This window comes from Colobus angolensis, unplaced genomic scaffold (genome assembly GCF_000951035.1).
Source record: "Colobus angolensis palliatus isolate OR3802 unplaced genomic scaffold, Cang.pa_1.0 Scaffold16, whole genome shotgun sequence".
Classification (NCBI taxonomy): Eukaryota; Metazoa; Chordata; class Mammalia; order Primates; family Cercopithecidae; genus Colobus; species Colobus angolensis.
In genome coordinates, this window is record NW_012114710.1 from 16,993,129 (window position 1) to 17,006,636 (window position 13,508).

General features: G+C 45.5%; 1 pseudogene; it reads left to right on the forward strand.

Annotated features, from left to right (window-relative positions):
- The first annotated feature begins 410 nt into the window (after window positions 1–410).
- On the forward strand, window positions 411–998 carry LOC105508289 (annotated as a pseudogene).
- Window positions 999–13,508: the final 12,510 nt, after the last annotated feature.

The following is a 13,508-nucleotide window of genomic DNA, read 5'->3' on the forward strand; positions in this document are numbered from 1 at the left end:
CTCAAACTCCTGACCTCAGGCGATCCTCCCACCTCAGCCTCCCAAAGTGCTGGGATTACAGGCGTGAGCCACCACACCTGGCCTAATTTTATATTGTTAGTAGAGAAGAGATTTTACCATGTCGGCCAGACTGGTCTCGAAATCCTGACCTCAGGTGATCCACCTACCTCGGCCTCCCAAAGTGCTGGGATTACAGGCATGAGCCACCGGGCCCGGCCCTTAATATTATTGTTAAGTGACAACACATGTCATAGAAGTATTAAATATTGTTACTAGTACCAATGCCTGTGACTGTGACACTTTCCTTATCTACTAATGACTAGAAAAATAAAAAGATGTGCTTTCCCAGGCGGTTGCCGAAGATGGCAGAGGTGCAGGTCCTGGTCCTCGATGGTCGAGACCATCTCCTGGGCCGCCTGGTAGCCATCGTGGCTAAGGAGGTAATGCTGGGCTGGAAGGTGGTGGTCGTACGCTGTGAGGGAATCAACATTTCTGGCAATGTCTACAGAAATAAGTTGAAATACTTGGCTTTCCTCCGCAAGCGGATGAACACCAACCCTTCGCAAGGCACCTACCACCTCTGGGCCCCAAGCTACATCTTCTGGCGGACCGTGCGAGGCATGCTGCCCCACAAGACCAGAGAGGCCAGGCCTCTCTGGACCGCCTCCAGGTGTTTGACCATGTGGGACCGCCTCCAGGTGTTTGACAGCATCCCACCGCCCTACGACAAGAAAAAGTGGATGGTGGTTCCTGCTGCTGTCAAGGTCGTGCGTCTGAAGCCTACAAGAAAGTTTCCCTATCTGGGGCGCCTGGCACATGAGATTGGCTGGAAGTACCAGGCAGTGACAGCTACCTTGGAGAAGAGGAAGGAAAAGGCCTAGATCCACTACCGGAAGAAGAAACAACTCATGAGGCTACGGAAACAGGCCGAGAAGAACGTGGAGAAGAAAACTGACAAATACGCAGAAGTCCGCAAGACTCATGGACTCCTGGTCTGAGCCCAATAAAGAATATTAAATTCCAAAAAAAACAAAGAAAGAAAGAGAAAGATATGGCTGGGCTCAAAGCCTCTAACCCCTGGGCTCAAGTGATCCATCCTAGCCTCTGAAAGTATTGGGATTACAAGTGTGAGCCACCATGCCCAGCCATTATAAAACTTTCAAACCTAGTTTTTAAAATGTTTTAATGTTTAAGTTTTTTTTTGAGATTAGGTTTAAAAGTTTTATAAGTGGTATGAGCACAGCTTACTGCAGCCTCGACCTCCTGAGCTCAAGAGATCCTCTAACTTAAGCCTCCTGAGTCGCTGGGACCACAGGCAGGCACCACCACACACAGCTACTTTTTACATTTTTTTTGTGGAGATGGGTTTTACTAAGTCTCCAGGCTGGTCTCGAACTCATGAACTCAATCCTCCTGCGTTGGCTCCCCAGAGTGTTGAGATTACAGGCATGAGCCACCATGCCCAGCCTAAAATTCGTTTTAACTAATAAAAAGGTTTTAGTGGGGAAAAAGTCAGTAATATAGCTGAGCATGGTGGTGTGCATGCCTGTGGTCTCAACTACTTGAAGGCTGAAGTGGACCAGGAGATCAAAGCTGCACCACTGTACTCCAGCCTGGGCAAGAGAATAAGATTCCATGTCAAAAAAAAAAAAAAAAAAAAAGTCAGTGAGATACCACTATATATCAACAAGAATGGATATAAATTAAAAAGACTGACAATACCAAGTGTTGACAAAGATGTGGAGCCACTAGAACTCTTATTCATTGCTAGTGGGAATGCAAAAGGGGACAGCCAGTTGTACAACAGTTGGAGTACCTTATAGTTAAACATACATTTAGCATATGGCCCAGTAATCCTTCTCCTAGGTAATTTTCCAAGTGAAATGAAAATATATATCCACATAAACGTTCATACAGTGATATTCATAATAGTTAAAAACTAGAAACAATCCACATGTTCATTAAGAGGAAGGTATAGAAACAAACTGTGCTCTATTTACAAAACTAAATATTATGCAGCAATAAAAGAAGTAAACTCTGACACATGCAACAATACAAAGAAATCTCAGAAAATATCATGCTGAGTGAAAGAAGCATAACACCAAAAAGCACATGCCATGCGAGTCTATTTTTGTGAAGTTCTAGAACTTGACAAACTGATGGTGGAAATATTTGAAATACTGTTTGCTTCTGCAGTGATGGGAAGGAGAAAAAAAGGTGATGGGAAGGAGAGAAAAAAGTCCAGGAGATTGAGGTAAAAAATTCCACGAAGATAGTTGGGCATAGTGGCAAGTACCTGTAATCCTAGCACTTTGAGAGGCTGAGGTGGATGAATCACTAGAGCCCAGGAGTTCCAGACCAGCCTGGGTAACATAGGCAGACCCCATCTCTATAACAATTAAAATTTAAAAATCAGCCTTGTGTGGTGGTGCATGCCTGAGGTGGGATAAAAATAAACAAAAAATTATACAAATATTTTATAGGTTTATTTAAGGGAAGAAGAAAATGTTTTCAAAAGAGAAAAAAATTCTATGAAGAAGTAAACTGTTCCCTACTTCTCTTACCTAGTTCTTAAATAGCTTTGTTTGTTATTCAGTTTCTTCAAGTAGCTCTTGTTCCCCTCTCAGCAAATTTTACCTAATTTACTGGCATTTTGATCTCAAGAGAGTTGACAGTTTGACAAATGAGCTGAAGAATCCATCAGAGAAACACAGTGTGGAATAATGTATCTTGCTAGCCTTCCAGATGTATCCTAGGGGACAGAAATCAACTGGTCGCTTTTAGAGAAGAGTACTAATAAACTAGATTTATAACTAATAACATGGACCAATCTCAAGGAGATCTCAAAAGTTAAAATACAACACATAGGTCATGTGTGGTGGCTCAAGCCTGTAATCCCAGCACTTGGGGAGCTAGATTCCATTAAAAAAAAAAAAGTCAGGCTTCAAGACCAGCATCAGTTTCCAACCAAATCTACTACTAGGGTCAGCATTCACTGATACGATTTCAGATTAGATTAGGGTTCATAATGAAATATGTGACTTGGATAGTCCCCTAAACTTCTTTTAATTTTTTTTCCCCAGGACACATACCACATTTCAATACACCACGTAATTGACTTATTTAATGTGCCTATTGTCTGTCTCCTTGCTCCAGAATTCAGCTCCAGGAGAGCAGAGATCTGGGTCACTCTATTCACTGATGCGCACTAAGGGCCCAAAAATGATGCCTGTTGACATAGATGGTGTTCAATAACTAGTTGTTGAATAAATCAGTGAACTTCTGCCATCGAATAATTCCTATCTGCCAAATAATAATCCTATAAGATAAGAAGAGCTACCAGGGTTTACTACACGCCAGTCCCTGGGCTGAGCACTACATACATTATCTTATTTAAACTTGCAATTTGGGAGACTGAGGTGGGTGGATTACTTGAGGTCAGGAGTTTGAGACCAGCCTGGTCAACATGGTGGAAGCCTGTCTATCCTAGGAAAAAAAAAAAAAATTAGCCAGGTATGGTGGCAGGCGCCTGTAATCCCAGCTGTTCGGGAGGCTGAGGCAGAAGAATTGCTTGAACATGGAAGGCGGAGGTTGCAGTGAGCCAGGATTGCACTACTGCACTCCAGCCCTGGGCAACAAAGTGAGACTCAAACAATAAAAATAATAAAAAGCAGAAATAAAAAATAAACTTTCAACAGTCCCATAACCTAGTTATCAGACCCACTTTGCAAATAGGAGGCTTAGAAAGGCTAAGCAAACTGTTTAAGATTGCACAGCTGCTAGGAAGCAAAATGGGAATTTGAATTTGGACTCTGCAAAACTCCTAAGCCTGTGCTTAAACACTGTCTCACATGACCACTAGCTAGGAGGGCTACAGTACAACACCGGAAAAGAAAAGAACAGATTTCTCTGCACTTCAATTAGAACTGATGGCTTCTCAGCATCCAGTAACTTCATCAGGTTTCTCTTGTTTGTTTGTTTGAAGATGTCTCACTCTGTCACCCAGGCTGGAGGGCAGTGGCGTGATCACAGCTCACTGCAGTCTCGACCTCCGAGCTCAGGTGATCCTCCCACCTCAGCCTCCTGAGTAGCTGGTACTACCAAGTGCATGCCACCACACCCGGCTAATTTTTTATTTTTTGTAGAGATGAAGTCTCACTATGTTGCTCAGGCTGGTCTTAAACTCCCGGACATAAGCAATCCTCCCACCTTGGCCTCCTAAAGTGCTGTGATTACAGGCATGAGCCACTGCTCCAAGTCTCACACTCACTTCTGGAAGGTGAGGTGCAATCATGAGCTTGGATTTGTGGTTTAGGGGGAAAAGCTTGAGCTTTGAAATCTTACAGTTGTGGGTTCAAATGTTATTTCTCTGCTTGCTACCTGTGTGACCTTCAAAAGTTATTTAATCCTTCTGGCCTTAGATTTTTCACTAGTACAGTGGAAATACTGATGCCTCCCTCGTGAAGTTTGAGAAGTTAAAGAAAATATTTGCAATAAATATGAAGGCCCCTTCTCCTTCACATGGTCACATAAAAGAAAAACCAAGGTCAGGTGTGGTGGCTCATCCCTGTAATCCCAGCACTTTGGGAGGCTGAGGCACACAGATCACTTGAGACCAGGAGTTTGAGACCAGCTTGGTCAACATGGTGAAACCCCATCTCTGCTAAAAATACAAAAATTAGCTGAGTGTGGCGGTGTGTGCCTGTAATCCCAGCTACTTGAAAGGCTGAGGCAGGAGAATCACTTGAACCCAGGAGGTGGAGGTTTCAGTGAGCCAAGATCGTGCCACTTCACTCCAGCCTGGGTGACAGAGCGAGACTCTATCTCCAAAAAAGAAAGATAAACCGAGCATGTTTTTTCCTGTTAGAAAACAAATGGGAAAAGAGAAAAAAGAGGAGGTGTTTAAGATATCCAAGGTACCTTTTCTCATCTTGTTTGAGTTTTGTTAGAGGAGGATTGGGAGCAGGTCAAGGAGAAGAACCTGGGAGAGTTTCTCTTCAAGACTCCTCTTCCCTGAGCATGTTCCTCACATCTGCCTAACTGTGAATTTCTGTTGGGAGCAGCAGAGAGGGAGTGAGAGGAGAGGAGAGGAGAGGAGAGGGAAGGGGAAGGCTCAGAGAGTCCTCCAAATTTGTGGTTGCTACAAAGCAACCAGAATAGTTTGTCTCTTTCTTATTGATCTTGATAAAGACAGGAGGCAGAGAAATTCTAGGCAGATGGGGCAGGTCCCCAGCAAAACCCCACCTTTGAGCCAAAAAGCCTGAAACCTGAAGCCCAAAGTGAGAACTTCCATCTCTGTTTGCCCACTCTCTTCCAATTGGTTCTTTCTGAATAATGTCCTTTTACCAATCAAATGTTGCCTTTTCCAAAACTACCTATAGCCCACCCCACCCCCCATCCTGTGCCCATAAAGACCCCAGACTCAGTTGTAGAGGAGGAGAAGTGACTAGAGAGAGGTGACTTGACTTCAGGGAAGAGCTGGCTGGAGATGGCTGGACTTCAGGGGAGGATTACTGCCTATCCCACCCCCTCTCCAGCTCCCCTCTCCACTGAAAGCTGTTTCCATCACTAAATAAAATTCTCCACCTCCACCATCCTTCAAGTGCCCATGTGACCTTATTCTTTCTGGATGCGGACAAGAGTTTGGGGCCCACCAAGAGCAGGTACCATAAAAAGGCTGTCACCTGGGCCTTCTGCCCCTGCTGGCAGAGGGCAGCCATCCCACACGGACTTGGTGAGGCAAGGGGCTCACTGAGCTGATAACTCACTGCTGTCCACAGATGGTGAAGCTAAGAGGGCATCGTAACATGCCCTCTGGAGCTTTGGGGGTCACAGGCACCCCCACCTGGGCAACACCAAGGGGGCTGCACAGAGCCTGTTCCTGCAGGCACCCAAGGTGGCCACGCCCCTATTGAAAGTCTGATGAGGGGATCGACAAAAATCCTGCATCAACTCATAGAGTTATTTATGTATTCTGGATGATAACTCTTTTATCTGTCATAAGCATGCAAATATCTCTCTATAGTTTGTGACTTGTCTTCTAATATTTTTCTTGGTGTTATTTCTTGCTAAGTTGTATAATTGTTTATTGCTTTAAAAGCTTTAAAAAGGCAAGTAAAGTACAATGTTAGAATTTCTTTTCTTTCTTTCTTTTTTTTTTTTTTGAGACAGAGTCTTGCTCTGTAACACACGCTGGAGTGTAGTGGTGCGATCTTGGATCACTGCAACTTCCACCCCCCGGGTTCAAGTGATTCTCCTGCATTAGCATCCCGAGTAGTTGGGATTATAGTTGCATGCCACCACATCCGTCTAATGCTTTTGTATTTTCAGTAGAGACAGGGTTTCACCATGTTGGCCAGGCTGGTCTCGAACTCCTGACCTCAAGTGATCTGTCCATCTTGACCTCCCAAAGTGCTGGGATTATAGGCATAAGCCACCGTGCCCAGCCTCTTTTCTTTCTTTCTTTTCTTCTTCTTCTTCTTCTTCTTGTTTTCTTTGAGACAGGGTTTCCATCTTGTCACCCAGGCTAGAGTACAGTGGCATGACTTTGGCTCACTGCAACCTCTGTCTCTTGCCATAGCCTCCCAAGTAGCCGGGACTACTGGCATGCACCACTGCACCTAGCTAATTTTTGTATTTTTGTAGAGACGGGGTTTCACTGTGTTGCCCAGGCCAGTCTCAAACTCCTAAACTCATGTGATCTGCTCACCTCAGCCTCCCAAAGTGCTGGAATTATAGGCGTGAGCCACCACACTCAGCCAGCATTTGTTTTCCAAAACTAAGTAAATGGATATTTAACTGGCAAATGAGTTGTTCTGCTGTTAATTATTCTTTTATATATTTTGTGGTATTTCATAAAACAAAAAGAAAAAACGCTGAAGAAAGGTTTGATCCTCTTTCCCCTTATCTCAGGCCCCAGAGCACAGCTACCCACAAAAACCCCCTTCTCTTAAACCTTCTTTAGTGAAGGCTATTGAACACAGGAGAAGAAAGCTGCATCTAAAAATGACTTGGAATTCTGGGGACATTCTTGGCTGAGACACCCAATCACAGGAACAGCCCCAGGCCTGGTTGTGAAAGAGGCTACTTGTCTCTGGGCGCCTCCATTCCTGAACCCCTACCCTGTCCTTTCAACATCTTCTCCCCCAGGCACCTGGCAGTCTCATGGGACTCCCAAAGTCACCTCCCCCAGCACCAGACACATAATAAACCCACAAAGGGAAGAGACTTACTGGAAATAGGCTCAACCCAGTAACGAGTTACCTTTTTTTTTTTTCTTTTTAAGGATTTACATTTTGCAAGTATTTAGGGAGTGCGCAAAGAAAGACTAAAGAAACAGCCAAAGCTCCTGCAGGAGGGGTCTTTCTAAATAAAGTCTTCACAGAATGGCCGGGAGACCCCTCAGGAGGTCCTAACACTTCAAGACCCCATCTTGTTCAACATCAGAGCCCCAGTGGCAAGCCAGTGCTTGGTAGGCACCAAATATGTGTTAAATGAATTAAATGACTTGTTTTGTTCTGTGCCAGGCAGTGTGTGAGTCATTGGGAATATGTCAGTCAAGAAAACAGACACAAATTCCTCTCCTCTGGGAACTGTTTCCCATCTATGTATGGGGGTGGGGGAAGGAGGATGAGGGTGCTGAGGACTGTCAACAAAATAAGTACATTTCTGTTACATTGATATTATACAGTAAGTACTTTGGGAAAAAAAGAAAGAGAGAGAGAAAGGGAGGGAGGGAGGAAGGGAGGGAGGAAGGAAGGAAGGGAGGGAGAGGGAGGGAGGGAGGGAGGGAAGACAGAACAGAATTTGCAAGTGAAGGAGTGGAGGAGTGAACTTCGAGGCTACATAGGGAACAGGGACAAGGCGATGAATTCCCCTCACCCTTCAACATTTCTTGTCATTTCAAGACTGAATCTCTCAAGTTCTAAGAATACATTATGTGAAACCTGTCTCTACAAGAAATACAAAATTTACCTGATTATGGTGGTGTGTGCCTGTAGTCCCAGCTACTTGGGAGGCTGAGGTGGGAAGATTACCTGAGCCCAGGGAGGTCAAGGCTGCAGTGGGCTGTGATTGTGCCACTGTACTCCAGCCTGGACAACAGAGTGAGACCCTGTCTTAAAAAAAAAAAAAATTATGCTGTTTCTTGCTTCAGTAGTTCGCATATACTCTTCCCTTTGCCTGATATTTATCTCCTGTCTTTTCCACCTGGCCAATTCCTACGTGTCCTTCAAGATCCATTTCAGATGCCACCTTCTCAGCGCCTGGAGGGAGAGGTAAATTGTTACTACCTTTGTACTCCCATAATACTTTGTTGACTTCTTACTAGAAGCTCTCAGTACCTCTCCTGAGTCACATGTGTTTGTAGAACTCTTACAACAACCGGTAAGCTATTACTATCATCACAGCTTTTAGACATATGAGAAAACAGGTTGTAACATGTTAAGTAACTTGTCTCAGGTCATCGGCTGGATTTGGAAGGCTGGACTTTAAGGTCAACAACCCAGGCTCCAAAACAGAGCTCTTCCTATGATTCCAGGAGCGCCACCTGGCATTGGGTGATTTACAGATTTACACTTAAATTAGAATTTTCTGCTGCATTGTGATCAACTTGAGGATAGACACCATTTCTATTTAGTTGGGGGGAGGGGTTGTCTGTGAGGAGTTCTGGATAAATATTTGTTTAGTGAATAAAGGGATGAATTAGTCACCAACAGTTCAGGCATTCACGTGGAATTTATTTTTGAGCCTGAGCCTTCCTGTGCTCCCTAAATCTTGCCTCACAACTGACTACTTGCTACACCTGACCTCACCCGAACCAAATAATGCTGGGAAAAGGGACGATTTTGGCATTTGGCTGCTTTCTTTCCACTTGGGGCACTCTTAACTAAATTGCTTTGCAGACTGCTGGGGGAGGGTACAGGGTCAAGAGTTGAGTGACTTGGTGAAGGGGTGGTAGGGCCAGCAGAACCTGGGGCCAGAGGCCACTGCGGGGCGGAGCCCAGGGGCTTAGCCATTCTCTCCTCTGCCTCCTCAGTGTCCCTGTGTTCCTCTCCCAAACAGTAGGCAAACCTCAGATGCCAGGTCTCCGAGCGGGGCAAAAAAAGACTAGTTTCCCCAGTCTTTCTGAAAAGGTAGAGAAAATTGTTTTCTATTGGTCTCTAAGCTAATAAATGAGACATTGTATTCATCACTCAGGTACAGGAGAACTGGAAAAGAAGATGTCCTGAGGGTGACCAAGAACGAGGGAAGAGAAGGCCTTGAAGAAGGCAGCTTTCTTTTTTCTTTTCTTTCTTTCTTTTTTTTTTAGACAGAATTTCACTCTGTTGCTTAGGCTGGAGTGCAGTGGCGCAATCTTGGCCCAATGCAACCTCTACCTCCCAGGTTCAAGCGATTCTCCTGCCTCAGCCTCCCGAGTAGCTGGGACTACAGGCATGCACCACCACGCCCGGCTAATTTTTTGTATTTTTAGTAGAGGTGGGGTTTCACCATGTTGGCCAGGCTGGACTTGAACTCCTGAACTAAAGTGATCCACCCACCTCGGCGTCTGAAAATGCTGGGATTACAGGCGTGAGCCACCACATCCAGCTGAAGAAGGCAGCTTTCTCAGGGATGACTTATTCCTGTGCCTCATAGGGGCGACTTATTCCTGTACCTCACAGGCAGCCTGAAATACATGTTGAGTGAACTAGCTGGATGTTTGGGAGGGAAATCTTTATGCTTCTGGTGGTTGGAGATAGGTGCTTTCCTTCCATATCAGGGTGAAGAAACATTTATGTTGCCTACTTTTAGTTTCTCTTTTTCCTTTTTTTTTTTTGTGATGAAGTCTCGCTCTGTCACCCAGGCTGGAATGCAGTGGTGCAATCTTGGCTCACTGCAGCCTCCACCTCCCGGGTTCAAGTGATTCTCCTGCCTCAGTCTCCTGGGCAGATGAGACTACAGGCATGCGCCACTGCACCCGGCTAATTTTCTGTATTTTTAGTAGAGACTGGGTTTCACCATGTTAGCTAGGATGGTCTGGATCTCCTGACCTCGTGATCTGCCCGCCTTGGCCGTTCGAAGTGCTGGGATTGCAGGCGTGAACCACTGCGCCTGGTCTGCCTACTTTAGTTTCTAAAGAGCTTTCCAGGCTGGGCGTGGTGGCTCACACCTGTAATCCCAGCATTTTGGGAGGGGGAGGCAGGAGAATCATTTGAGGTCAGAAGTTCGAGACAGCCTGGCCAACGTGGTGAAAACCCGTCTCTATTAAAAATGCAAAAATTAGCTGGGCTTGGTGGCACACACCTGTAGTCCCAGCCAGCTGGGAGGTTGAGGCAGGGGAATCACTTGTACCCGGGAGGCAGAGGTTGCAGTGAGCCGAGATCACACCACTGTACTCCATCCTGGGCCCACACCAACCTCCAAAAGTGCTGGGTTTACAGGCATGAGCCACCGCACTCAGCTTGGAAAACTCTTTAGAAACTAAAATAGGCAACATAAATGTTTCCTCACCCTGATATGGAAGAAAAACATCATCTCCACATTTTGAGACTCTGTCTCAAGAAAAGAGCTTTCCACATGTAGCATCTTAAGATTAAACTCAGGATTGCTAATGTTACTGATCCACTTCTTTGATTGATTCATCCTACAGTATTGAGAGTTCAGGATGTGCCAGGTACATGAAATGAGCCTCTTATGCCAAAGGCTTTGGGCCCAAGTCTAGAAGGGGAGATGCCACAGGCAAGTGTGGAAGCAGATACAGAAGCTATGACCATTGTCTGTCAGGAAATAGGGGGGAAAGGCTCCAAAGACAGATTCTGTTTGAGCAAAGTCTTGGATATTTTAGTTGCTTTTTATGGGGGCAGTTGAGTCAGAGAAGAATTGTAGCTCTATTTTAACTGAATTATCTTATTGTTCAAACATGAAAGCAATGCTGTATGTTTTAAAGGGAGGTAGAAGGACAGAGATAAAAGCCCTGAAGAATTCCATTTCCAAAGAGTCTCCTGGATAGATAAGATCTTAGCTCGGTGGAGAGGTGGGGAGAAGGGAGGGCCTGGGACCCCACACCCCAGCCACTCTGTCCAGCCTAGAACGCCCAAATCCCAAACTCTAATTACACCTCCACATCGAATTCTTCCTTGTCTTTTAAAAATGTAAAACACTGGCAGAAGTCATGCATCAGGCCCTGCTGCCTCTCTGTAAAATGAAAGTGTCACACTGCGTGTTCTCTGCAGAGTTGAATCTAGTGCTCTCATTTTACAGCTCCCAGCCATATCAACCATTTTCATCTCAACACTATGTTATCTTGAGAGTTGAGGGTTTGTGATCGGAGAATAGGGAGTCAGGGTAGGGTGGGGATGAGCGTGGGGGAGGTTGAGAATGAGGGAACAGTATGGGGTGGGGTGGGGTGGAGAAGGAAAAGCATTTGAAAGGGGAACTTCTCCCCCACCCTCATTCTTCCCCTCTATGGAGGACACTTCCTTTCCTCCTCTAGCATCCACTGTTTCTTCACTGGAGATGAGGATAAATCCCTGCATCTCCAAGGTGTTAGTTTAATGCTTTGACCCCACTAGGAGTCACGGTCTTCATGCATGAAGCCCTCCATGGGGCCAGGCACTCTGCTACCCAAACACAATGCTTGGGGAGAGTGTGGAAGCAAACGACACCATAAAAGAATAAATAAGTGGAGTGAAGACAATTAACTTTTGTTTAGAGTCTCGCAATTTACAAAGAGGTGAATTACTTGATTCCACGCTCAGTACAGCCGTTTGAGTTGGGCAGTGTTATTCTCTACGATTTATGGATGGGGAAAGCAAGGCCATGTAGTTAAAACACTTTCCCAAGATTACTTGCCTAGTGATTACTAGACATAAACAGCAGGACACAAATAGTAAGGAAGAAGAAGGGAGAGTGGAGAACCCACTCCTTCTGGGGCAGGGAGTTCTATGAAGTCAATGACACCCACTCATTCCAATCTGAAAAATGGGTAACGCCACCCCGAAAGTAAGATGTATGGTGTCTCCTGATCTGCACCTTCCTTCCTCTAAAGATTTGAAAAGTAAGTAAGGATAATATATTTTCTGATCAGAACCCCTGTTTTTCTGCTTAAAATCAACTCTGTAAGAACCAAACCTCTCTGGAGCTTTCAGCACTAGCAGTTTTTGCCAGTGCAGACAATAGCTACTTTAAAAAGCAGCTCCCCTTGCCCCTTGGAGGAAGGGTGGGGAGGCCAGTGACTCAGCAGTCACCTGGGGGTGAGGAGAGCACCACAGTGTGGCCAGGGTGTTTGTCTGAGGTTCCAACCCCCTTCCACCCCTGGGGCCCTGCACCTTCAGGGCCCTTCAGCTGTGGCCTCGGGCCCTAGCTCCAAAGGGGCTTCCACAGAGACCTTGGGCTTGGACAGAAGCCTAACTGTAAAAATAGAACAATTAAAAATAGAAAAACAAACATAAACACTACTGCCCACTGTGTCTCTTTGTTAAAAACATAAGCGTGTTCCAAAGGGTCTCTATTAGAATTTCTTGTTCAAAGAATTTTTGGTGTTAATATCCTCCCACCTATAGGGAAGGTGAGTTCAAGGTGACTTCCCAGAGCTTAGCACAGTGCCTGCTGCTCAGCAGGTATTTACTGACGGACTGGCTCTCCCAACCCCAACTGCCCACAGCTAAGGCAAAAAACAAAAACAAAAACAAAAAACAGCAATGGGGGGAAATGAAGCAAGGCCACAACCCTGCTGGTGAGTGCTTCTCTGGTAAATGCAGGTGAGCATCTCACAGATTCCTCAAGGCTGCCACAGGACATCAACTCTTCACTTGATGTTTAAGTGAAGCTTCTGAGGCTGAGAGTAGGTGAGCTGCGGAGTCTGAGCAGCTGGAGGGCAGGCTCCTGAGGGTAGTCACCACGTAGCCAACCCAACAGTAACCTGGCTTTGCCATTTCCCTGCAGAAAGTCATTTAGCCTTCTTCCACTCAGTTTCTTCATCTGTAAAACATGAGGCGAGATGCCCATCTCAATGGCTAGTTAAAGGCTTAGATCAGACAACATGTGTGGAGGTCTCTTGGGAACTGGAAGGAGAATATGATTGCGTTCCCAGGACAGGGACTGGTCTTATTCATCTTTGTCTGCCCAGGATATACAGAGGAACACAAGGAGCACTCAATGAATAAATAATTAAAGGATGGCGAGGGGTGATTAACAGATTCTGGGTGGGCCAAAGGCTGGGAGAATGTTTCAAGATAAATGGAGTAGACTAGGAGGGGGTGCTTCACTGAACAGAAGGAGGGTGTTAGAAGTATCCCCAACAAACGTGGGGGCATCTTGGGAGTACTGAAGCCCAAAGAATATGGACCATCTGAGTGTCTCAAAGAGTCTTGTTAGCACTTGGAGCATCTTCAAGTACAGTTGCCTAGTGAAGAGGGATTTCAGTGGAACTTCAGGGGAATGGGTCTAAGCTGGATAGATTACACAGAAGAAAGAACCTAAGTTGAAAACATAAAAACATACACACAGGGCCGGGCATGGTGGCTTAA